Source organism: Balearica regulorum, chromosome 4, assembly GCF_011004875.1.
Source record: "Balearica regulorum gibbericeps isolate bBalReg1 chromosome 4, bBalReg1.pri, whole genome shotgun sequence".
Classification (NCBI taxonomy): Eukaryota; Metazoa; Chordata; class Aves; order Gruiformes; family Gruidae; genus Balearica; species Balearica regulorum.
The window spans coordinates 27,656,502-27,683,872 of record NC_046187.1 but is presented as its reverse complement, the minus strand read 5'-3'; the positions used below and the strand labels follow the sequence as shown (position 1 = coordinate 27,683,872).

Below are 27,371 nucleotides of genomic sequence, written 5' to 3'. Positions count from 1 at the left end.
TCTTCCTGCTTACTTAACCCTTGACTTCAAAGATGAGAAGATATACAGCTTCACTGGGCAACTACTGGCACTGACTTCAATCAGCAGCTTAGGCCAAATTTGGTTCTGCTCCTCTCAGTTAACATAACCTCGTCTTCTGTTGTAACAGACCTTCTGTTACAGGGATTTCCAAACTGCTATGAAGCAGATAAACAAGTTACTTCCTAAATTTGCATTTTGTGAAGTCATACCGGCCAAGAAAAAGCTATTTGATAAGTAAATTGGTATTTCATACAGGTTGCAAGTAAAGTTTCTTGGCTATTCTCAAAAGACTGGGAAATACCTATTGAACACTTTCTCCAGATTTACCTGTCTGTATTAATGCCATAGCTCATACTCTTTTCTCAGGATTGGGACAGTATAAACAGTCCTCCTAGACCAGGGAGAAAGTCCAGTCTCTTACATCTGTTAGTTTTAATAATGAGGTGACAGAAAAATCAAATATGTTGATTTGAAAAATTCTTTTTTTCAAAAAGAAAAAAAACTTTTTTTTTTTTTTTAAATAACTGAAGTCACTTCTGAAACAATGTCCCTTGTGCTTGCTCTCCTTGGGAGGCTGGTGTGTGAACTACTACTAGATACAAGCATAACACTCCAGCTCTGTAAGACATTATGCATTTAAGGAGCAGAGTACTGCTAAATGACCATTACTTCCAATGCAAAAAGGCAAATCTGTATTTTAGCAGGAAACGCTTATTGTTCAGAACCTTACTGGGCTAATGCCAGCTGTACTTCCACAACACACTGGGATAACCAGAGCTGTGATCATTATTTTAGACCACAATGCACATACTCCTTTAAACATTATATATAACGCTATCATGTCAGAGCACACGGCAAAAATAATGCTTTAATGGGGTACTAAAAGATGACTGTTTTCCTGTTTTTATTCCATGCAAGTTGGGTACTGGTGATGTTTTTTTAACACGACACTATGTTCATGCAGTGACTGAAGAAGTTAAGCCCTCTTTCAGAAGAACCTTCCTCTTTAACTCTCTGCAGAATGACTCATTTTTCAGAAAGAACATTGTCTACTTTTGGCTAAGATCAAATACATTATCAGTTTAATTCATTCCAGAAAATGTTCTTTCCAACTACAACTATTACAATACTAACCCCAAATCCAGCCATAGTTTACTTTTGTCCTGCACAAAAAAAAAAAAAAAAAAAAATCTTTTTCATGATATTGAAACAATTACATTTATTTTTCTCATCTCTCCACTTCTTCAGCATGTACTTCCTGCAGCTTTGAATTCAGCTCACAGCTGTAGAAAAGAAGTACCACAAAAACAATTACAGTGAAAAATTATTTGGCAAAACAAAATACTTGGAAATGCTCACCGCTACAGAGTATTTCTTTTACCTGAAACTCCCTATCTAAAGTGTTATTAACCTGTGGGTGTTTATGACTCCTCATTAACACTGAATTTCACAGCAAAATTTCCACCACCTCTTACAGGCTGTGAGGTTCCATCCCATGCAGGCTGGTGACAAGCTGACCTCCACAGCACATGGTTCTGCTCAGCAAAGCTGTGCAATCACTGGTCAAACGTCAAGCAAAAACCCAAGGAAGTGCCCAAAACCACAGGCCCTTATCAGGGCAATTAACTATGGGAGTCACTCTGACTGTAATCCTTCACTAGAACAATGAAATCATTGACTAAAACAGCGAATCATCAGGGGAAGCTGAACATTCATTAAAACAAAACAAAAACTAGCACTTCCAAAAAAGAGAAGAAAAAAAAAAAAAAAAAGAAAAGGAAGCCAAACCCCAAATGCCAAATGAAAAGATTCAACTTGCTCATACATTCAGGGCAAATGCACTAAACCCAGCATTTCTTACAAATCTTCTTGCAATAAAATTGCTGCCACCAGTAAGGAAAACCGCCAACACACAAGACTCCACTGGCTTTTACGAGCAACAGTGTTTTTGTCTGCATCCGCCCTGGGTTTAATAAGCCTTTATTGTCAACTGATACTTCCAGATACTTAAATTTTACATTGTTGCTAATAAATAAATGAATAAAAGAAGTTTTCAAGAGAGTCAAAATTCATAGTTGTTATCTGAGAGAGCTGATAGTACCACCATTCACACGGTGTCAGCCAGAAAGTTTGGATCCCAGCACCCAGCAAGAAATCGCAACTCCAGTCTGAGTTCAATAGACCTTCACTACAAAAAGTGGGTCCACTCAGCTTTCCTTTATTTACTGTTTCATTCATTCATTCCTTTATTTATGTCTAGTTCTCTTTATTTTCTATAATGTGTAGGTAGCTTAACTAACTGGCTACTTTACAGGAGAAGAATAGCTGACCTGCTATCTTCTACATTGAAGACATATTTTCATGATGGAATTTATATTATTTCTTTTACGAATATTTCTGGCTATTCTATTCCTTGCTTTCAAGCAAGAGGTCTTATTCCCAAGAACATGCTGCCTTGATTTTACGAAACAAAATGCCCTTGTTATAGATTCCTTTATGAAGCACAGATTGCTGCTGCTCCTTCTCCCTTGCATTGGTTAGTACAACTGATTGGTCAAATTTGGCTCTCAGCAGTCCAGCAATTCAAGGGAAACAGTTCTCTCATGGATTTGTTACTGTCAAGTGAAAAACGTGTGCTAAGAAAAAAACCCCACACTATTTGCACTTCAGTGACTTTTCAGGCTGCTTGCTGCTCCCTCTGGATTGCAATAGCACGGTTATTTGAAGTGATTGCAAGGCAGAAACCTTACAAGCACATAAAAATAATAGAATTCTAATGTATTCATATGTTTGTTAAAGCTTGCCTGTGCTTAACTGAAACTGTAGAAATTGCTTGGCAGTCTGTTTTTAAGCCTCTTGTATCTGTCCAAGTAATAAAAAAAAAAATACCTTTTGGATCATAATCTTGTATTTATTACACCCAAAAGTTTTCATGTACTCTAAAAGTTTTATAGCCTGTATTTTCATTGAAAATTTTATATGATTTTCTTCTACATATGTATTTCAAATTGAAATATTTATGTTACTGAACTTTGTAGAGAAAATTCATGAAGGACCTTCAACTGACAATGGTCTACCATAAATAGCCTGCTAGAAGCATGTGACCAAAAGAAAAAAAAAAGCCAAATCAATAGAAGCTTCTTATGAAAAAAGGAAGACACATCATCATGACTAAAAATATGAGTCAGTGCAGATAGGATCTTATCTTCAGAAAACGTACAAGTAAGGTAATCAGGTTTCAGAAGATCATCACCTGCAAAAGAAAGTAATTGTGTGTCTGTCTTTTTGGTGTCCAAGAGAAACAGGGATATCTGTGCATCACAGGAAATACAGCTGATTAATCTGCTATGAAAAAATCCAAGTCAAAAAGAATGGGTTTTCAACACATTTTTCTCCTTTTTCTTGCAGTCTTGGGCAACACACAATTCTAAAATACGATCCAAAAAATATTAATTCTCAACTCAAAAGAATGCATGTGGATGTAATTTGAGTTTTTCCAGCAAAAGCTATATAACAAAAAGCCAGTTAGGTATGAAAATGCTGATAGGGAGGATAAGTATATGTTCTCTGGAATAGCATCTTATCAAGACTACAAAAGATTAAATTATTCTCTACAACTATTGCTAAGAAGAACAGACAGTGTCACCTTTCATAGATGTTAGTACTTTGTTTAAGAATTATTAAAGTCTAAAAGACTATTTAAAGAACTAAATACATGAAAAAAGTCATCTTTGTTCATTTCAAACACCTGTTCAGCTTTGATTAAAGTCTTATTTAAAAGACTCATTGAAGCTGGACCACATAAAAAAGATCTAAAATGCTGGAGCTGTTTTGACAATTTCTCTTGGAGGACTGAGGATTAGAAACTTGCCATGGACAACATTATTGTCATCTATTCCATCAAGGACTGACAAACCAAGTACGTTAACTACAGGGGATCTCAGGATCTGGGCAGGGTCGAGAAGATCCTCCTCTAATCTGAATCTGAGCCGTCCCTCCCAAGCTGAGCAAGGAGCAGCTTCCAGTCCGGAGCTTCAGCAAGGACGGACTCAGGAATTTCTCTGAGCCCCCCCCCCCCTTGATCTATGCTTACAAACAGCAGCAAAAAGGCAATCGAAAGAACAAAGCCGCAACAGGCTTCTGCACAAGGCACAAGTCTTGCAAAAGTCAAGAAAGCAGTTTTCACTTCTTTTCCCCCCTGTAAAAATTGTTACAATAAAGTTCTACTACGGGTATTCATATCTCTGCTGAAACCAAACTGTTTAAGTTGCACATTCTTAGTGAGCCATCAATAGCATGGGTAAACGATGAGGATCAGGTGTGATTCTCACCAGATCAGCAATTCTTAATACTCACTGTACTTGTCTCAAGATAGTTGCTTTGCTGACTTGTTGTACATAACTGAATACAAATAGCTATCTTATATAAAATTATCTCAACTAAAGAACATAATTTTTGCCATTTAAAGAAATTGGTGAGCAGTTTATACCCAAGAAAATTATTAGCATTCAGCAGCTCCTTCGCAATAAAGTCTTTAGCCACTTAAACTGACTCACATAGATCTCATTTACAGACTATTGTCTCTCTTCAGAAAAACACACCTCCAGAAATATTTGCAAAAGAGAAAAAAAAATACCCAAACAAACACTTGCTGCTCATTTTCTGGGTGGGTTTGGTACTCGAATTTAGTAAGTATGATTATCTTACTTGCCTTTCTTTAAATTATGGTGTCCTTTCAGGCATAGAAGATGATGTGAAACACCAAGCGAGTCTCACGCCCTGAAGAGGCATTATAAGATATAGTCATTAAAAACTGGACTAACCCTGTCACCTTGCTGTAGATCATTCATGTTAATGATTTGTGGGACCTGACTAGTCAAAATACTTTTCAAACTGAGACTGTCTCTCTAACAGGTTTTTATTTGCCACCTACAAGAAGAGTATTTCTGGGAAGTTCCTTTTTTGAGTAAAAGGGTAAAGAACCACGATTTAAGATAACTTTTCAGTGGACTGCAGGACTGCTGTGCTTTTCAGTGCAGCCCGTGAATACAGATGCTCTAATGATCTAGGCTCATTAACTAGAAAGATATAAATCATTATTACAGCAGAAAACAGACTGCAACATTTAAAACTCAATTAGTGACAGTGCAAGCAAGTGGTAGGCTGCAAAACTCAGCTTTTCTGCTGAATCAAAAATTTAGTAGAAGAATCAGCACCAGCCTCTTTTGCTACTTTAGATTGCTGAGAATTCAGGAAATATTTCTCCATTGTAAATTGCAACAGTAAAAGAGTTTATTGGGTAACTTAAAAGGCCATTTCTATTCCCTGTAGCCTCACTTTAGTTTTTCATTATTCTTATGTACGGTATTCTAATATTCATTATTGGCTGATGCAGATTTTTAGTTGCTAACCAGCATGAAGTCATTTTGTTAGCATTTGTAAAAACCGAAAGCTATTTCATGCAAGAGTGCATCTTGTTTTTTAAAATGCATTTTAATTCAGTAAACCTCCAGAAACCAAAAATTCACATTTTAGAATTGCTGAAGGATATATTCCTCAAAGCAGAGAAATGGTCTAAGTGGTGGGAGAAGAGAGGGAAGTGCAAGGTGCAAGAGGAGCACCCTATGAGCTGGAGGAGGTCACTTTACCTGTCCCCCAAACTTCTGTCACAGAATGATCATTCTGCACACAGAATGGTAATTTTCTGCATTCAGGAGAAAAAAAAAAAAAAAAAAAGACAGACTATATTTTTCTTCCAAGGTTGTGTGTATCCTGAGTGAAACACATATAACATTTGCAAAAAGGTTTCCTTCTGCTACTTAGGTAATCATTACAGGAAGAAAAGGGCTGCCTAAATACAAATGAAGGGAAAATATATTGATTTAATGACACAGTTTAGTTGTCTGTTGACCTGACTGTTCAGGAATGGAGACAGTGAGGGGTTCAGCGTGGCAGATGCAGACTTTGTGAGAAATTACAGAAAGAGCAACACTAAGGAAAAAAAAAAAAATCATGCAAAAGTATCAATACACTTCTGAAATAAAGTACAGACACACTGTTAAAATTGCTCTAAATGTATGCTTTACAACAATCTTAATTCCTACTGCTATTTTGCTCTTTCCCTTGTGCTTCGTTTCACTCTATTTTTCAATACATCTGGACAAAGACAGCAGAGCTACGGTGGGGGGGAGGAAGGGAACACGGCTTTCAAGGCTCCTGCTTGTCCCGAAACTTGGACTGCGTCAAATCGATTCTCAGTCTCAAAGCAGGAACAGGTCCATACTTAAGTGACAGGCCAAGAATAAATGAAGTGCAGATGTGAAAAAAAATTCCTGAAGAGAATTCTGAGACAATAGCCATCATCTGATAATTCACTACCGTACTTTATTTTTTAAATGATGTAAACCAGAAAAAAATCAGCCATTCTGAAAGGAATGAGTAAACAAAGCCAGTGTATATTCAAAGTTAAAATCAAGTTTCACGCTTAGTTCAATGCATTTTTTACAGAAAATACGTTCTCTGTAATCATCAGTCTAATGCTACCCGTATGAGTCATATACAGATTTTGCATCCCAGATAAAAAAAAAAAATTTCCCTCATTGCTTTCTTCATATTATTAGAGAGAAGTGTATTTCAACGGAAAAGAAAACAAGAGAGAAGCATGTCATTGTTTCCATTGAAAACCATCAGGAAAACAAAGTGGAAAATAGCAGCTTCACAACACAAATGCACATGAGGCTGCAAAACATCATTAAAGTTTAATCATCTCTCCAAGCCTTTAAACTCTGCTGGGGTCCTCTGGTTTCCATGCTTTACCTATCAAGAAGAGCTACATAAGCTCAGACACTGATTGGGTATGAATCAGGAGTCCTGTGCAAGAGTCAGCACGAAGGCCTCGTCCCCACGAAGGCCTCGTCCCCGCTTTCACTGGATTTACACTGCAGCCTGCTTCTGCAAAGTTAGCATCACAGGCGATGCATCGACGATGGCACTGCACCCGCTGGTGCAGAGCCAGGTCATCCTGCCTCGTGCTGCCAGGCTGAACGAGGACCAGAATGGACAGCCAGTAGGTTCAGGTCCCGCTGAAGAACGGCTGACGGCTTACAGTAGGGTGGTATTCCTTCCCAGGAACTATCTGTGTCTCCTTCATTTTTTGTTTAAAAAAAATAAAAATACTTCTTTAGAAAGATGTTGTGCCTTTTAGTTTCTCAATGCACAGTACTCACAACGCAGAGTTTCGCGGCTGTGAAACATTAGGTGGATATTCTACAATAAAGAAAGGTAATACCTGCTGGCAGCACTTCAAATTCATCTTTGAGGACTGTAAAGGACAGTGTCAACAGAGTGCAGGGGTAGGCACCATGCTCTGCTGAGCAGCCACAGTTACATTAGTCACTAAATTAAGTAGTTTTACAGCTTACAATACAATACGCTCAACCCTCACCTCAGAAACTCATGTCAGTTCTTTCTCCCTCCTTCTCAATTCGGCTTTATTTGATTTTTCCATTCAAACCTAATTCTGTTTCTCTGCACCTTTGGGGGGAAACAGTTCTTGCTGTATTAGGTGTGGAGAGGGCGTGCCTGATGTTAATACTACAGGCATGGGAACGCATCTGATAGTCAGACACGTTATTTGAAAAGGATTTATAGCATTCCCAGTTGAAAAGAAACAACATAAACCAGAAATCAGAAGATCTAAACAAAACCTGTTTTCAAACTGCCTGGGCATGAACAAGAATTAAGGAAGACATCCAGAGTACAACCTATTTTTACAACTAACTTCCAACAAATGTCATTAGATCTTTATCCTTCACCTCGCCTTTTCATCTCAAGGGTTTACCTTTGGCAGGGTGACAGCAAAAAAGAACAAAATGAAGGGGAAAAAAAAAATATCCACCAAATCCAAGCCTATAGTCACTTAAGTCCACTTTTTTTTAGAGAGCAGAAGTCCACAACTTAAAATAAAATCTACTGAGTAGCATAATAAACTAACATTAGACCAGCAATATTATTTTATTTGGAATAGTACTGATTACACTGGGGATGACAAACTCCTAGAAGGACCTGAGATGCTGTAAGAAACAACATCTATAGATTTGAAATAAAGGAAATGAAAGACCCATAAGGTAAGATTTCATTTTCATAAAGTAAAACCTTAACATCATCAGTGGCATAAACCACATAGGATTAAGTATGTGGATTGTGTACTAACCAAGATGAGCAGTTACAAACCGAAGAGGGACCAGGAGACTGTACAACTAAATGGAGAGTTCATAGGAAGTAACCTCCTCCTCCCCAAATCTCTGTTGGCCATTGTGCCTCAGACACTCCAGTCCATGGATGGACATCAAAGCCACATTAGAGATGAACAGCAGCTGACCTGCAGGAATAGGGGAACTCCCAGAAAAACAAGGTAAATTAGGCCACGTGAAGCTCCAGGCTCTGCAATCAAGCTAATGCAGGTGTCCATGCTAATCTGCTTAGCAAATGGCTTCTGGTTTCTCTACAGCAGATCACTGCAACTGCAGGTCAGAAGAAAAAGGGTTTCCAGATGTGAGCTTTCACTCGGCAGGCGAGGAGGGCCATGCTGAGGGAGGCATCTAGCTGGACTGTTGGTGAGGGGTATGTTTTCGTTTCATTCCTACCCGTAATTTGGCCTTAAAAAACAAACACAAGTTTAAGCACATGGTCCAGAGCAGAATGCCAGTAAACTGGCAAGTACCAAACAAGCACGTAGAGCGATGCCTAGAGAAGAATTGTTCCTCCCATCTTATGAAATACTACCCCAGTAACACCGGCTTTATGGAAATCTGGACAGTGTTAATGAACGGTATGTTGCCCTTTACAGCTCACGTTGTGCTCTCACAAAAATCTATCATCACACATTCTGTAAGATAGAGAAGAATCCCATTAGCATCTCTATTAAAAGGGTTTTGAAACCAAATCCTGGAGTTAACAAGCATGAAACATCAACCACAAAACACATCTAAAAAGCTTTTGGTTTCCCAGGAGGGTTTTGGCTTTTTTTTTTCTTGCTATTTTCCTTAACAGCAAATGAAATAATAATAACAAATGGTTCTGATAATTAAATGCCTCCACATGTTTCTGGAGGCGTTCATTTCTTTGCACTTACATACAAGTAAAATAACTGTATGGTATGCTGCAGCAGAGTTTATTCTTCAAGAGTTTATTCTTCTTCCTTATGTACTTCCTCAGGAAAGAAAATCATTAAGTCATCAGATGCAACAGATACTGACATTTCTCCATCATCAGTATCATGCCAAAAGTTAAAGGCATTCACACAACAGAAATTATTATATGCTAAACCAAACTCTCATATGTTAAAGAAAAAAAAAATTTCAGCAATTCCTTATTCACTTCTAAGATTTAACCCATGTCTTCACACAACAAATCACTTCTGGATGGACTTGTAAAGAGGGCTGGGTAGGCTATGCTGGCTTTCCAAAACAAAAGCTAAAAGATTCAACAAAAGGTCACAAAAGACAGCATGTTGCCTCATGACTCCAAAGATGACTAGGCAGGCCACCATAAGCAACAAGAAAAGTTTAGGTACCAAATAAACCATTTCTTCTTCCCTAATATTAGTGTAAAATAAGTTTCTGCGACCTTATGATGCTGAGAGTCACAAGAGGAGAAAATAACTTCAACCTGCTTTTATTAACTTTCAGACAGAGCCTAGAAACATGCTATAACTTTGAAAACCTTATACAACTAATGAAAATGCTTCAGAAACATCAGTGTCCATCTTCTTACTACTCTTAATTAAAAGTAATTACTGATAATTAAAAGTAAGCAATCTTATAATGGAATTTGTCCTCTATTTTCCATCTTACCAAACTCACTTACCAAATTAGCTACCGGAACTGTAATTTACTCCATACATACTACTACATGGGTTGCAGAAAGCTGACTATCTTTCCAGCTATGACAACTCTGCATCTTTCTGGTTCATGACAGACACGTGGTGCTAAAATTAAAAAAAAAAAAGAGCACAGCACACTTTTGCAGAAATGAATCTATATCTCCTTCAAATCAGCTCCCTGCAATTCAGTCCTCCAACACGTAATAGCAAGGTTTATATCCTCAGGAGGAGGTTATGTTAATAGCACTGCATTTCCCACATGGGAAGAGTAGCTGTAAGAACAAGTGCATTAGCAGATCCAAAACATGCAATTATTGGTTTGAATAAGATACCAAAGTGTTAAAAGATCTTAATGGGAAAAAAGCAAAAGTCAAATGTTGAATGATCCACAGGAGAGACATGACTTCTTTTCTTTTTTCTTTTCTTTCTTTTTATTTTTTAAACTCCCAAATTGATAGCATCCTCTTCTGGCACAAGTTGTTGTTATTAGTCACATAAGCTTATTAATTTATTTATTTACTAAAGTTTGTCCGGCCAAGAAATCACAGGCATGTAACCTCATCAGCAGGGAGAACAGATGGACATTCCCAACAGAGTCTCCTGTCCTCCCAGTACAGCCTCCTCTTCCCAGCACACTCGATATTCTTAAGTGATGGGATAGAGGTTTGGCTGCCAGCACTGCCACCCATGTGCTCAATTTGCAGAGTGCCCACTCCAGTTATCTGGCCTGCTCAGCCATGTCACCCGTGCCAAATATTGGTGACCTACGATCTCCAGGCTGCTCTCCTTTTCTGCTGACAATGCACTATTCCTTCACTGGATACATATTGCCAAAAAATACAAGCGTAAATAAAAATAATGCAATTGACCTCATCTTTTAATATTAGCTTTTCCTCTTCCATTTGAAGTGAAAGTATAGAACTTCATGATTATGTTTTTTTACCTCATTAAAATAAAAAAATCTATGCTTGTCTACATGAACCCAAGCAACAGTACTAAACTGTAGGCATGGTAGAAGAGTTAAAGGAACACTAAGATTGCAAAGTCAAATATTCAGTACCAGAATTCAGCCTTCGTTCCATATGTGTTAGAGACCACAGTATCACCTCCTTTCTCCCCAGGAATCTTGCCACATGCAGTGCAAAGGATGGACTGTAGAGATTTTCAAAGGGCAATGCTGTCTTTTTCTCCTGCTCCAACATATGGCTCCATGCTGAAGCCTTGCACTCTTTCTCTCTCACACCAGGATTCAAACACAGAGCCTCTTACTTTCCCCGGGAGGTTCTTCCAAGGCATGCAGCACCAGGCACAGCGGGGCTTCACGTGGGACACTACCATAATCTTTTCACAGGAGCAGGATTCCTGGTAAATACCTATCAACCTTGCATATCAATTTGAGATACACAAGGTGAACTCAAACTCTCCAGGAAAAACAAACAAACAAACAAACAAAACCCACCAAAACATTCAGCATGTGATGAATGCAAGCACCGTCCCCAGCAACTTCATATGCCGAACTACGTAATCAGCAATTCAGCAAAATCATAACCCAGGGTTTCAACTCAGGAGCTCATATAATGAGACAAAGCTAATGAAGAACCAGCTGTAAAATGTCTGGGTTGCACTGACAAGCAGCCTACACTGCTGGCTCTGCCAGGGAGAGGCCAGGACAGGCAGCGAGACTTCAGGAACAGCAGAGGAACTATAAATCCCCACCTAGTTTGTGTGCTTGTGTCCTTTTTTTGAGGTTATCTGGCTATAAATCACAGTTCTTACAGCTACAAGCTCAAGCACAGATGCATGCCTGGTCTATGCTGTAATTTTAACAACAGTAGCAGGGGCTCCCTAGTTTGTACTACACAAGTGAAACTGGAATGAAATAATGAAGCCTAGAGATGACTCTATGGCTAAAGTTATCCCAGATGCCGTAAGTTCATGTCCCTGTCACTTGTACCAATGCTGTACTGCAGAGATTAAGTGTAGTGAGAGATGTCTGGTCTGATTTTTACAGCCTCCACGCTGCAAAATCCAACAAAATTCCTTTTGGACTACTGCTGTAGTACCTCCAATGGCTTAAACTACAATTTACAATACAATAAAATTTCAAACCTCTAAGTCTGCCAGCAGTGTTTTGAAAAGGAAATACTATTTAATGAAATAGATAGCTCTTTGACACTTCCATTTTTCTTCTTAATTCTACTTCATGTCCAGTGAACCCTTGCAAATCAGGCAGAAGCACCAACTCCCACCAGCACTGACAACTGGAAGTATTTATAAAGAACAGACTTGTGCTTCTTTTTCAAGATACTGAAGCAAATTTTTTTTGCTTTCAAAAGATTTGTTGTGGTTCTTTAATAGGTCATTTCCTCACCCTACTCTAAAGCTATCTTAGAGCTACTTTAAGATGGGCTTTTGAATTTATGTTTCATAATCTGCATACACTTCCATTTTTATACTGCAATATGAAATCTTAAAAGAAGCCACCAACTGGAATGCTGGATCATGCATTAATAAAAAAACATAAAAATAAAAGATGTGGCTACTTCTGCTCTAAGATTGCTTTCTGAAGCCCTCAGAGGAAAAAAGCTTAAAGACCTTCCAGTGATACCATAATACAAGAAGAATTCATTCATGCACTAGGAACAGTTCAGTCAATCTATGCCTCTCATCAGAATTCAGATGCTTTTTTGCTACAGCAGTACCAGTTCAAGACACAAGCACATATACAGATTAAATATTTTAAAATAAACAAAAATCCCCCACACCTTTAATCAGTCAAGGCATCATGTTCAACACACACATAAACACTCAGTTATGATTTTTAGAGGCACTGCAATATAGGATTGAAGGGGATCAAAGCCCACAGTCCTCACATCCTGATAATTCTGCTTATGAATCTTTAAAAAAAACAAAACAAAACAAAACCCAAACCCCAAAATCCCACCCAACAAAAAAAGCCATTTCAATTTTAAGCGAATTCATTCTTTGTCCTTACTAATTCTAGTGGAATCCTTCCAGAACATTTTTGTTCTAAAGATGAAGAACTTTTCTTCTAACTCCCAGCTGACTTCTTATCTTTATTAATAGGTGACTATCCATTATTGTACCAATGTTGACTCCGAAAGAAAATAGGTCATCTTCCGTCCAGCTTTTCCCCCTCAACCTTTTGTTTTCAGTCTGCCCTGTTCCACCACTCCTGCACCCTTGCAGCATTTTCTCTATACCTGTTTCTGTTTAATTTCACCTTGAATACAGTCAGAAATACATGCATTATTCCAGACAAGTTTCACCAGGGCTTTGAACCACACAATGATGAAAACCAGCTCAACACTTCTTTGTGTTTATTAGAAATGCCTTTTCAAACAGGATGGAATTTGCCTTTTTTTACACTTACAGCCCTTCGGCAATTAACTATCAAAGCCAGGACCTTCTCCTCCACAGACAAGCTGATGAGCAACCTGCTCACAGCAGAAACTCTCCAGCTTCACATACAAAACTCAGGATTTCATCCCATTTCTCTACTGTGACCTTTAATACATTCCAGTTCTTCTCTCATTTCCAGTCCTTCTCTATTTGACAGTGCCTCCCACAGAGTGTCCTCAACAAAATTTATTAGCACATGCCCACTCTCTTATGCCAAGATAATTAATGAAAATATTATATACAATTTGTCTCCTGATCAACCTCCAAGCCTTCTGGAAAGAGGCACTTCCTTCAGCAGTGCTCAGGCAACCTCATCTTAGCATTACAAGGTTTTCAGAGTTTTGGTGACAATCGCAAGCCTGGTGACCTCAAAGATGACCAGATCACCTAGATGCACAGACTACACCCAAGCTCTCATGCAGCCAGTCAGCCCTACAACAAACCGACTGCAATATTACAGAGTAACTTTATCCTGAGTTACCTAAGTTAAGTCCTGTGATATTCTCCTGGAATTAATTATTATTACTATTACTAGGATGTGGCCTAGCACCCTTTTCTATTGCTGTTGCCCTTCCTCAGAGCTGTCTCCCATCCCCAACACCTGCACACACAGACCGGCAGCTGCACTTGCATCTGGAGAGAACAGAGCAGACAATGTTGCAAAATGCAATCTACCAGTCAGCCACTATGCCTGCTCACTTTTCTTGCCTGGCTCCCCTCTTCTTTCTGATCAACCGCCTTGCATGTCCTCTGCTACATGTTGAAAGGGCTTTCATAGAATCATAGAATGGTTTGGGTTGGAAGGAACCTCAAAGATCATCTAGTTCCATCCCCCCTGCCACGGGCAGGGACACCCCCCACTAGACCACATTGCCCAAAGCCTCATCCAGCCTGGCCTGGAACACTTCTGGGAATGCAGCATCCACAACTTCTCTGAGCAACCTGCTCCAGTGCCTCACCACCCTCATCATGAAGAATTTCTTCCTCACATCTAATCTAAATCTACCCCCCTTCAGCTTAAGTCCATTACCCCTTGTCCTGTCACTCCATGCCCTTGTAAACAGTCCCTCTCCACATTTCCTGTAGGCCTCCTTTAGGTACTGGAAGGCTGCGATAAGGTCTCCCCAGAGCCTTCTCTTCTCCAGGCTGAACAACACCAACTCTCTCAGCCTGGCTTCAGAGGAGAGGTGCTCCAGCTCTCTGACCAGCTTCATGGCCCTCCTCTGGACTTGCTCCAACAGGCTCACGTCATCCTTATGTTGGGGACCCCAGAGCCAAACATGGTACTCCAGGTGGGGTCTCAAGAGAGGAGTAGAGGGGCAGGCTCACCTCCCTCGACCTGCTAGTCATTCTTCTTTTGACGCAGCCCAGGACACAACTGGCTTTCTGGGCTGCAAGCGCACATTACCGGGTCATATTGAGCTTCTCATCTACCAACACCCCCAAGCCCTTCTCCTCAGGGCTGCTCTCAATCCATTCTCCGTCCAGCCTGTATTTGTGCTTGGGATTGCCCCGACCCATGTGCAGGACCTTGCACTTGACCTTGTTGAACTTCATGAGGTTCACATGGGCCCACCTCTTCAGGCTGTCAAGGTCCCTCTGGATGGCATCCCTTCCCTCCAGCATGTCAACCACACCACACAGCTTGGTGCTGTCGGCAAACTTGCTGAGGGTGCACTCGATCCCATTGTCCATGTGGCTGACAAAGGTGTTAAACAGAATCTTGTCATACTTGGCAGGAACGCTGTAGCCAGCTTTGTAATGGACCAACCTGATGGCCAATCCTACTTACACAACTTTCCTCCCTAACTCTGTAATCTGTGACCAACATTGCCCTCAGCATCCTGTCCTTGGTTGAGATGCCAACTGTGTCCAAACAACAAAAGAAAAATCAGATCACACAAATGGGTTCACTGAAAGCAGGCAATGCAATCAAGTAGTCAGTGCAAAATTGCTGGGTTGTCCTCCCCTCAATACATGCCTTAACGAGGACCTACCATCAGGATAAAGCATGCCTTTAAGATACAGGATAGCATTGCATGAGTTCTGAAACTCTAGTTAAGAAACCTGTAATTCACGCAGCTATTCACAAAGGTGGTTAACCTCCAGTACCTAATGTCACCGTGAAAAAACACCTATGCACAGGAAGCTTTAATCATACTGTAGGAAACAGAAAATGGAATTGTAGATACATAAATTGCTTTTACAGGGCATTACGAGACAGGTTTGCCTTCTCCCTCATTCCTTTTAGGTGCCAACGCTCTCCCAGTCACACAACAGGACACAGCCAACTGCCCATGTGTGTTGGTTTTGCGTGGCAAGGTTTTGGTAGTGGGGGGGCTACAGGGGTGGCTTCTGTGAGAAGCTGCTAGAAGCTTCCCCTGTGTCTGACAGAGCCAATGTCAGCCGGCTCCAAGATGGACCCGCCACTGGCCAAGGCCAAGCCAATCAGCGCCTCTGTGATAACATATTTAAGAAAGACAAAAACACTCAGAGAGTGATTTTTGCAGCCAGAGAGAGGAGTGAGAAGATGTAAGAACATCTGCAGACACCAAGGTCAGTGCAGAAGGAGGGGGAGGAGGTGCTCCAGGCACCGGAGCAGAGATCCCCCTGCAGCCCGTGGTGAAGACCATGGTGAAGCAGGCTGTCCCCCTGCAGCCCATGGAGGGAGGATGAGGGGGTGTAGAGATTCCACCTGCAGCCCGTGGAGGACCCCACGCCGGAGCAGGTGGAGACACCTGAAGGAGGCTGTGGCCCCATGGGAAGCCCGCGCTGGAGCAAGCTCCTGGCAGGACCTGTGGATCCGTGGAGAGAGGAGCCCACGCCAGAGCAGGTTTGCTGGCAGGACTTGTGACCCCGTGGGGGACCCCACGCTGGAGCAGTTTGCTCCTGAAGGTCTGCACCCCGTGGGAGAGACTCACGCTGGAGAAGGCCGTGAAGGACTGTCTCCCGTGAGAGGGACTCCATGCTGGAGCGGGGGAACGATGAGTCCTCCCCCTGAGGATGAAGAAGCAGCAGAAACACCACGTGATGAACTGACCGTAACCCCCACTCCCCGTCCCCCTGTGCCGCTGGGGGGGGCGGAGGTTGAAGCCGGGAGTGAAGTTGAGCCCGGGAAGATGGGAGGGGTGGGGGGAGGTGTTTTTAAGATTTGGGTTTATTTCTCATTCCTCTACTCTGTTTTGCTTAGTAATAAATAAGATGAATTCCCTCTCTAAGTTCGGTCTGTTTTGCTCGTGATGATAATTAGAGAATGATCTCTCCCTGTCCTTATCTCGACCCGTAAGTTTTCTTTCATTGTACTTTTTCTCCCCTGTCTAATGAAAGAGGGGAGTGATAGAGCGGCTCTGGTGGGCACCTGGCCCTCAGCCAGGGTCAACCCACCACACCATGTCTATGTGGCTGTGCATAACTGGGCTTCATTTAGCTTTCTTCCATATCTGTTGTTTAGTCCCACAGGTCAGGACTGCAGGAGTCAATATCACACTGCCTGCAGAACTGTCAATACATTTACTAACCAAACACCGTGCCTTAACTTACAGCCTTAGATATACAATTGTGTACAGAACCAGAAAAAACAGCTACACTTATGACACAAATTTAAAACCACGAATAAACAATATCTAAAATGGTAGAGGATTCATTCACTCTCTCAGAGGTTGTCATAAGCCAGCAACGTGCCCTTGCTGCAACGAAGGCTACTGGTTCCCTGGTCAAGGGAGGTGATCCTTGCTCTCTACTCAGTGTTGGTGAGGACACATGTGGAGTGCTGGGTCCAGTTCTGGGCTCCCCAGTACATGATAGACATGGACACACTGGAAACAGTCCAAACGGCCCCAAAGATCATTAAGAGGATGAGCATTTCTCCTGTGAGGAAAGGCTGACACCTCAGACTCCTTAGCCTGGAGAAGGCTCTTTTCAGTGGCACCCAGTGACAACACAAGAGGCCACAAACTGAAACACAGGACGTTCCCTCTGAACATCAGGGAATACATCTTCCCTGGAAGGGTGACTGAGCACTTGCACAGGTTGCCCAGGGAGGTTGTGGAGTCTCCAACCTTGGAGACATTCAAAAGCTGTCTGAACATGCTCCTGGGCAACTGGCGGATCTGCTTAAGCAGGGAAGGTTGGACCAGATAACCAGATAACCTTCAGAGGTCCCTTCCAACCTCAACCATTCTGCGATAAATGACACTCACCAAGGTCACGTTAAGAGAAAGCATTTTTCACAGGATGCTCTAAACATCTTTGAGATACCTAAAAGTTTGCCTCTCAAGCCCTTAAAAAAGTTGTCCTCCCATTTGCTCTAGAAACAATCTACAGCTGTAGTATCTCAGGTGCATAACAACTGGCAGCCAGAAGCCTTCTAATTACTGACCATCAGTTCCCTTTGTCTCTGAAAACACATGCTACTGCCATCACAGCTTTGGTTCAAGAAAAAGCTTTACTAGCTATGGTACTACAGACTAAATACCATACACTCAAGACAAAAGAAATATAAAAACCAAAGCAAGCCTCAGGAAAACTTTAGCAGCATGTATTAATTCTGGTGAACCACAGCAGCTACGTTGAAGCACAATAAAGAAGTTCCTCTTTTTTTTTATATGCTTGCCATGAGTTATACATACACATGCTCCCATAAAATACAAACAGCTTGCTTTACCTCAGTTTTACTAATAGAAACGACATGCAAAAATCATTGATCACACCTTGAAGACTGGCAAGGTCTCAAAGGTGAGCTGACAGCACCCCCTTAGCGGTAGGGCAAAGCTCCTACCTAAAGACTCGATATGTCTTCATCCAGTCAGTTGCTAACGGTTCATCAGCTAATGGTTCATTAGGATGGTCAAAGTTCAGCTGGCAAAAGTCCAGATGGACAGCAAAAGCCACGTACTTCTTCCAAACACCCGGCAAGGTGGTCTCCTGTTTGTAACCTACTGCAACGTCTTGGGGCAGGCTCTTTTAATATCTGCAGAGAAAGTCCCTGGTCACCTTAAATGTTTGTAAACCATGTGCTCCAGATCATCCCAAGTTTGACACATACTCTGATCCTGCCAATCAGCACTTATCACTGTGGAGAGGCTTTGCCCAGGAAGATGACTACAACTCACAACAGCTGGTTGTCCCTTTTAACCTTATTTTCTTTTTGGTGCAACTTCAGACTAGAGACATTGCTGCAGACATTACTGCCAAACCTGCAGGTCCAGTTTCCTAGTGGCGCATCAGCCGTCTGGCGTGACACGGCCACCTCGCACAAACAGGGCAAACATCTGCACAACAGCCAAGTACTGCCTATGATTAGCATGGCAAGGGAGAGTACTGTTTGCCAGCAACGATCCGTTACCTATCTGACAAAAGCACCAGCAACCCAACATGAGTCAGACACCTCTGTAGGCGACTGAAGAGAGGAATTATGGGTTGGTTTGTTTTTCATGACACTGACACCCAGGCAAGGAATTGCAGAGAGTCTCTCTTCACCTCCACCCCGCAGCAAGAGCCACCCCGCAGCGCAGACGATCTCTCGGCAGCAGCAAGCACCATGGGCCATCCACCCACACCGCTGAGCTCACCCTTCTAGAAACAAGCTCGCACTGAAATACAGGCACCTGCTCCATACCATTTAGTACAAAGACATTGTGACATTCTTGTCAAAGAAACGGAACGCTTTCTGTAGCTAACACAATGCTATTTTAAACCTCATTGTTTGGTTAGACCTGTTGGGGAACATGCAATTAGGCATACCGGCTCTTTATCACAGGTAAAGTCGTGGACAAGGGATTCTTCTCCTGGCATTTCAGTTACTGTTTTCAGTAAACATCACGCCTGTCTCTCAAAAAAACCCTCACCTATAGCTGTACCAGGTAAAGGCACAACAAGCTACTGATATTCTGGGGCATCCCTGCAATCTCAACTAGACATCTAGGATCCAAATCATACTCCTGAAAGATGTGTTAGCAATGGCCAATCCATCATTTCTATGTTCCTTAGACAGTTTTCCAAGAACAGCATGTTTTATTGTTTCCTTTTCAAGAGACATAAATATTTGGTGTACATATCCTAATGCAGTAACACAGTGTGCACTAGCAATTAGGATGAAAGAACGATGTAAACCAATACTCAAAGAACAGCAAGCCTATTTTCCCATCACATTCAGAAATCCCTCAGGTCAATTTTAAATATGTGCATTTTGTTGAGAGAGGCACTGTTAGGTTTACCCACTCCTTTTCTTTAAAAAAATAAAAAAATTAAAAGAACACTCTTAGTTTATATTGAGAATCCCATTTTAGATAATGAAAAACCTGAATTTAAAGAAAACACATCCTTATCCCTTTTTCTTCATATATACTTGATTTTATATTACATTTTATATAGAAATAAAACTGAACTTGTTCTATTCTTTAGTTTCTCTCAACCTAGTTTGCAGATGCTAGATTTCCCTACAGAAATCTAACCTATTTGACACAAGTAAATATCACCATCTTCAGTAGTGGCCTCTTTAAAAACAAATAAATAAATGAATGAAAGTATGTTTGAAGACCTACATTAAGACTGGGAGGCTCGATTATGCACTGTCAGTCATTCCAGTAGCTTCCTACTATGATATGTGTCTGAGGATAAAAAGCTGGAAGTAATTTCTCCTTTAATTCCATTTTTAAGATTTCTATAACTTCCATATATAGCTCTTTGACCTGGTCTCCCTTCACATTTCTCTTTCTTCACTTCCTTGGCTGTACCAGCTGTACCAGCCTACCTTGCAAAAGTTGCCTCACATATCCTTAAACCAAAATGGTCATAAAGCCTATACTATAATCTTCACAATACTGCCCATATTGCCCATTGTATTCTAGATCCAAAATCTGATTGAGACAGTGGCAACATTTGTAAAACAAAAAAGTTGCAAAAATCATGGCAAAAGTGCCTAAAAAAGATTTTATAGAAAACATGAAATTAAATTGTTACATATATGCTAAATATCTATCTTTTCACCAGCTCCATACTACTGCATGGTTTATCCTTCTCTTTCATGCAATGATCTAAAAGCAGATCTTCTTCTTCTGTGACATGGTCAGCACCACACATTACTACAGTCTCACAGCTGAACCTGAAAAAAAAAATTGCTTAACTATTACCGCTCTAGAAATGTATTTAGCATGATATAAACCCAAGACACCCATCTGAACCGAACACCCCTTCACTGTTCTGTCTGAACGTCTGGGCATCAACATCCCACCTCAGGTAGAAACTCGAAGTTCACAGGACTCAGCTGATACACAAGGGCCAGTCTTTCAGAGGGGTGGGAGACAGGGCCAGGGATCTTCCTGAGACTGGACTCATTAAGTGACACACGGATTTTATTTTGTTATATAAGTGCAACATCACCAACAACTGTTGCTTAACACGCATGAAAGACAGAAGACATGAACGCTTGAACCCCCTTTTCTTATCGTTTATGACTTTCAAAGTACAATTTCTGTTGCTTCTCAAGAAACGTTGACAGACCATGTATCAGGTACCTGTGCTACCTCCTTCCATCTTCCATTCTCCTCCTCTCTCCCTCTCTTTAAACCCTGAGAAAAGATGTCAAGTCATATGAAACAACCAACACTCTTACTCTCCCTTGGAACAAGCAATGCCAGACCACCCAACACTACTTCCCCAATGCCCACATAATCTTAAGTTCAAAGCAAAGGCCAAAGTCAATTTAAAAACACATTCAAGAGCAAAAAGCAACAGAAAGTAAAAGAGAAGACTTTATAATACTTTCTTTAGAAGGATTACCCATTTTTTTAACCCAAACAATGTTTATCTTCACTCTTGGCTAGTAAAAAAAACCTGCAATATGTAAACACTATCATTTCCTTTTGTCCAATGCATCTGCACCAAAATTTGTTGGGTAATGTAGTACAAAAAGAATTTTGCTCCAAATGCTGTTTGGCTCAAATTCTTACATTGATTACTTAGCATCGGTTATTACACATAACCAAAAAAACCCACTACCAACAAAAACCTACAACAGAGGGGACAAGAACTAGCAGGACGGACTGATTTGTGAAGCAGAAACTGTCTTTTACTAGATGACTGCAGAGAGCTTGGCATAATGGTACTGCAATCTGATTAGCATGGCTCACTACTTCTTTTATTAAATAATAATTTACAATAATGAACCCTCAGATGATAGAGATTAAAATAATTCAATATTACAGTAAATTCAGGTGGCACTAAATACATGACCAAATTTGATACTTAGAAGAGATTCTAGCATACATGTAAACTGATGACCAGGCCTCTCCTTGTCCAAACTAATTGCTCCATGTTAGTTGTGTATATACATCACATCAGGGACGCTTCATCTCCATTTCTGCTACCTCGCTGACATAGTGACACATCCAAACACCTAGCAACAACTTTCCTCTGCAGTGGATATACAGATAAAACGAAGGCCACTCACTAGCCCAAGCCCTCCTTCTCCTTCCCACGCAGCCACAGAGGCTGGGCAACACAGAGCCCCACTCCCATGCACAAGTTAAAGGTTTTCTCCAAAAGGAGAAATTGGTCATCTCAGTGAATGCACAAAAAGCTCCAAGGAAGAGGCTTGTGTTTCGGCATTGCGTTTAGTTCCACAACCACCTGCCCTGTGCCAGAGTCATCTATAGTCCCATAAACAGGACGTCATCAGCAAAGCTTTGACGAGACTCCCACGTAACACTGACATATCATGGAGAGATCCCCGAGTTCAACCCTGGAAGAAAATGTATTGGTACCTGCTCTCTCTCAGATTTTTTCAGCACAGGAGCAAGGGAAAAGTTTTATTCTAAACAAGACAATAAAAAGTTAGATTTCTTTTTGACAGTCTCACACATACATGAGCAAAAGGAAGCATAAAAGCAAATAAAAAAACCCCGCCCCAAGTAGAAGGCAACACATGCTTATAAATTAATTATATTCTTTCAACCATCAGCTCCTTGAAAAGGACAACCGCATAGATCAAAGCACTCTGTTACACACCAGAATTTTTATTGCTGCAAAGAGAATTAATTCAAAAGGAAAAAACCTCACTCATCTTAAATTTTAGGATTGGAAAACAGACATTAATCATGCAAAGAACTGATGTAATGCACCCCTTCAAGAATCCTCTCCAGCCAGGGCTGCTGCAAGACACATTCCTTCTCGCTTTCATTCCTAGTTGAGTTTCCAACTGCTGCCAGACTTCCATCAAACCCAGCTACTTGCTACAGAAATATTAGATTAATACTTGCCTGCCTTTGTAGCCTATTCTCTGAAATGCAAACCCATCCCTCCTCTCAGAGAGGACACTGCAAGCCTCTGTGCTGGTTTTGGCTGGGGTAGTTAGTTTTCTTCATAATAGTTAGTATGGGGCTGAGTTTTGGATTTGTGCTGGAAACAGTGTTGGTAACACAGGGATGTGTTTGTTATTGCTGAGCAGTGCTTACACAGAGCCAAGGCCTTTGCTGCTTCTCACCCCACCCCACCAGTGAGCAGACTGGGGGTGCACAAGGAGTTGGAAGGGGACGCAGCCAGGACAGCTGACCCCGCTGTCCTGGAAAGGGATATCCCTATGGAAAGGGATATTCCATACCATGTGACGTCATGCTCAGCATATAAAGATGGGGGAAGAAGAAGGAAGGGGGGACATTTAAAGTGATGGCTTTTGTCTTCCCAAATACCCGTTACGCATGATGGAGCCCTGCTTTCCTGGGGACGGCTGAACACCTGCCTGCCCATGGGAAGTGGGGAATGAATTCCTTGTCTTGCTTGGCTTGCATGTGCAGCTTTTGCTTTACCTATTAAACACTCTTCATCTCAACCAATGAGCTTTCTCACTTTTACTCTTCCGATTCTCTGCCCCGTCCCACTGGAGTGAGCAAGCGGCTGCGTGGTGTTTAGATGCCGGCTGGGGTTAAACCACGACAGCCTCCCAAGGGCAAGAAAGATGTAGATGTGTTGAAGGACATGAAAGAAGCAGCTCATGCAAGCAAGCCCAAATTTCTTATGTAGAGGCCTTTCAAGTTGTGCTTGCATGTCTGCTCAAGAGATAGGAAATTGCCTCAAAGGCCAAAGAAAAAGATGCTTTCACATTGAGAAGGTAACCACCACCATTTTGATACAAGGTACAGTTATATTATCTGCAGTAAATTCTGCAGTTTAAAGAGCTAAACAGAAAGGAGTGAAAAGAAATCCCTTAAATAAATGAACGTGTGACTGCAAAAATGACTGGATGCTGCCTTCAGAGAAGTGGAAAATGCAAGATTTACAGGGCTTGCTGTTAAGGCCAAGAACAGAAGTATTTCTTCTACTTCTATTTGCATGCCAGGTACTCAGCAAACCACATATTTATGGGTTTATCACAGGAAAAGGGCTATGACTTTTAAAAGTGGTTGTCTTTCCTCACTGTACTGTTCAGCAACTCAATAGGTAAAGCAGGGAATTAACCTCAAGCACAATTATACATTTAAAATCCATTCTTGCCTGCTGCTATTCAAGTATTTCTTTGTGTTCCCCAAGAAATAATCCAGTAAATTATGTTCTGCCCCACTTTGACCTGTGACTATTTTTCATCTGTGAATACTGGGCTGTTCCTATTCTGCTTTAAAGGCAAGCTCAGGCAGCAGATTGTCCTGTATGGTCTGGCACCATTAGATTGCACTCTGCAATTCTGCATTTCACTGTCCTGGAGAGAACCATCTGCTCTACAGGTTTTAGATGCTGACCACCTGGGTGGAAGCAACTTCATTAAAAATTTAAAAAAAAAAAGTACTTATGCACAGTACTTTCACTTACTTAGGATGTACATATATAGCAAAAAAATCCCATGTTTTTAAAAATACATAACATACACACTTTCGAGTTACTACAGTATCAAATAATCAGGGAGTTCTTGGTTTTATTATTTTGTTTCAATTTAGTGTATTTTTCCACAGCGCCTTAATATTTGATGGATCTTTTCACATCGGCACCACTAACTTCTCACTGGAGCAGATACCTAGAAAATGAAGGCTCTAAATTAATTTAAAATTCATAAGGAATAGCCAATAATGAAGTTTGAAGAGCTAAATGGAATAGTTATATCAAAGAGGAGGAATTAAAAGGGGAACTAACTTTTTTTTTAGTTGAAAAACATAAACAGCAAAAATTACACTCTCAGCTGGGAAGTGCCTCACTAATCCAGTCAGCATGTATGAATGGGGAGCTTTTCAAAACCTTTTAACAAGGAGCTCCTGGACAAACTCAAACACAAAAAGGAAGCCTTCAGAGGGTGGAAGCGAGGGCGAGTAGCCTGAGAGGAATACACAGAAATTGTTCGAGCAGCCAGGGATCAGGTGAGGAAAGCTAAAGCCCTGAGAAAATTAAATCTGGCCAGGGATGTCAAGGGCAACAAGAAAAGCATACGTCAGCGATAAAAGGAAGACGAGGGAAAACGTGGGCCCTCTCTGGAAGGAAACGGGAGACCTGGTTACCTGGGATGTGGAGAAAGCTGAGGAACTCAATGACTTTTTTGCCTCGGTCTCCACCAGCAAGTGCTCAAGCCACACCACCCAAGTGGCAGAAGGCAAAGGCAGACAGCAGGAGCATGAGAGCTTACAAGGAAATTAACTCAGTCTTCAAGTCCTACCATTGTTGTTTCCTGGGAGTTCATAATCCATGCCAATTTACATTTTTAACGCCTGAAATCTTCTGGGACCCTACCATTATTGTTTGTATCTCTTGTTTGGCATCATGCTCCTCTGTATAGTAAATAAGCAAACTACATGTTTCATCCATGTCCTGTTCCGGTTACACCTTTACAGAGTACTCCATGTGAGCCACCTACTGCCAAAACCTTTCTGACAAACATCAAATTAATATACCTTTTGAAAGAATAAAGCATCAAACCTCCACATGCTCCAAGGGAATACAAAAGGCCATACCTCAATTTACAAGGTTTTTTAAAATATGGGGGTTTTAAGTCTTCAGCACAACGATTGGAGCAACATGTGCAGCCACTCTATAGAGCAAACATGTCCTGCTGTTCCCAGAACTATGTGTTTCTTTCAAATTCATTTCAATTGCAGCATCTGAACCAGGTCGTTCTTTAGGTCTTCCTCATCTCTGCTGGCAAGAAACAGCAGCCCAAAAGAACAGAACTAATAAAATATACATAGAGATATGCGTATATACTATAACAAACACAATCAAAAATAGTGGTCCAATACCACTGAGGGTTCATCTGTTCTGAAGTGACTATACTAAACATTGTAAAATACATTTGCAGTCTCTGACTGTGCTTGACCCCGTTGTTAAGGAAGGGTAATAGCAAAACACCAAAAAGCAATACCACTAGGCATGTTTAGACTAAGGAATAAACACCCATGTTCCTCCCAGGTCAACTGCATAAATAAAATAATGTTTTGCTCTTTAAGTAGTACCTTTCCTTAGAGAACTTCCAATTAGTTTATTAACCAATAAATTCAATTTCCCAGCAGTTACTATGTACCTACACTTTTGCCCTTCCCCAGAAACTGTTGTGTGAAGATGCAATGTCACTGGTATGAGAGTCATCAGCCATCGTACCCCCTGCAGCCTCTGGAGCTCAAGGCTTACAGCTCAATCCAGCTACCACAGGCTTAACTCAGCCTAGCAGAAATAACTGGGTTTTTCTCCCCCTGGAGACAATCCAGTAACAAATATATCATTGCAAACAAGACGTTCAGTACTACAGAACTACAGCCACCCTGAACTGCGGTAGGGGCCAATACGAATGGTCACTTCCATAGTCGATATTGTTGCAAAGCAAGAACAAAAAGTGGCTGCATATGAGCTGCTTATGCTAACAGCAGCAAACAACTGCCAAGAGCAATTGGTCTGCCCAAGCAGTATATAATGAGCTAACAAAATAAGGAATGGAAAAGGCACGTTGGATTCCAGAAAAAGTTGCTATTAATGTAGGAACCAAATCAGTGTTAATGCCTAGTTCTCTGAGATATTTATTGCTGCATACTGTAGCTACCTCATGGAATAAAAGATTAAACAGAACTCAGTGTAACTTTCTCTGACTTCTAGAAACACCAAAGCAGGAAGGCTGTACAGTACCTTGGGACAACAAGTAACCCAAAGAATACCTACTTCAACCTTACTTGCACGTATGCCATTACAAAATTAGGAGACACCTAAAAGGTGCTTGCTGGACAAAATATTTAGAACCAAATGCTAATAAGCAAATAAAAGCACAGCCAAAAGCTCTGCAAACATGAGCAGCGACACAGAGGAGAAAAGATTTATGCTCCGCTCTGTCAGTGCGCACAGGGGTACAGAGCCCTTAAGCTGTTCCCGAGACCAGAGCCCACTATATTAAAACTCCCTTCAGCAAACACTCTGCCTAGCTATGAAATATTAACTACAGCAAGAATCATCGCTCAGGATTAAGAGCAGCCATCCGTTACGCAGAGGGCCAAGCTTTACGTTTCCTTTGAGAACTGCAGCAAATGGTGCTTGCTGCCATTCTTATTTCAAAAGCCATCCACAGTAAATGAATTAGAAGTTGATTTCTTCCTAAGTTGGGACCACAGAACACACATGCCCAATTCCAGAGCAAAAGAAGGTCTTTTAATATCCAACTCCAGAGGAAAAAAGGCCATTTAATATCCCTTTAAAATGAGATATCATACACTATAAGCGTCACATCCGTTACTGCAGTCTACCCTGGATGTAGTGTCTAAAATCACTCCATAGCAGTATTCCAGCACTTGCTGTAGTATTTCTACCAGCATTACGAATTGCAGACAAACTGTATTTCATACTATGGGATATGAAAAGAAAAAAAAAACCCCACACCAAAAGCTTCAAGTCCAGCCAGGGGCTAATGTAGTTTATCTGCTTAAATTCCAAAGCTGCACAACTCATACGAAAAGTCTGAGATGAGAACTGTAACAAGTTTAAGTATCTCTATGAACAGAAGTATTTTTAATGAACTTTTAAAAACAAACAACAACAAAAAACCCCACCACAATCACCCTCAACTCTGAGACATTTAAAGCAGACCCATTTT

At 41.1% G+C, this 27,371-nt stretch overlaps 1 protein-coding gene and 1 long non-coding RNA gene across 2 annotated transcripts in view; one reads left to right on the top strand and one right to left on the bottom strand.

Annotated features, from left to right (window-relative positions):
* Positions 1-16,316, top strand: part of LOC142601704 (uncharacterized) — a 129,837-nt gene extending 113,521 nt beyond the window's left edge. Inside the window, exons 2-3 of the long non-coding RNA XR_012835268.1 lie at positions 15,906-16,222; positions 16,268-16,316. This is a non-coding gene — a long non-coding RNA (uncharacterized LOC142601704). The remainder of the gene's footprint in view (positions 1-15,905; positions 16,223-16,267) is intronic.
* The window catches only part of PPP3CA (protein phosphatase 3 catalytic subunit alpha), a 202,269-nt gene that overhangs the window by 68,545 nt on the left and 106,353 nt on the right, over positions 1-27,371 (bottom strand). The window lies entirely within an intron of this gene.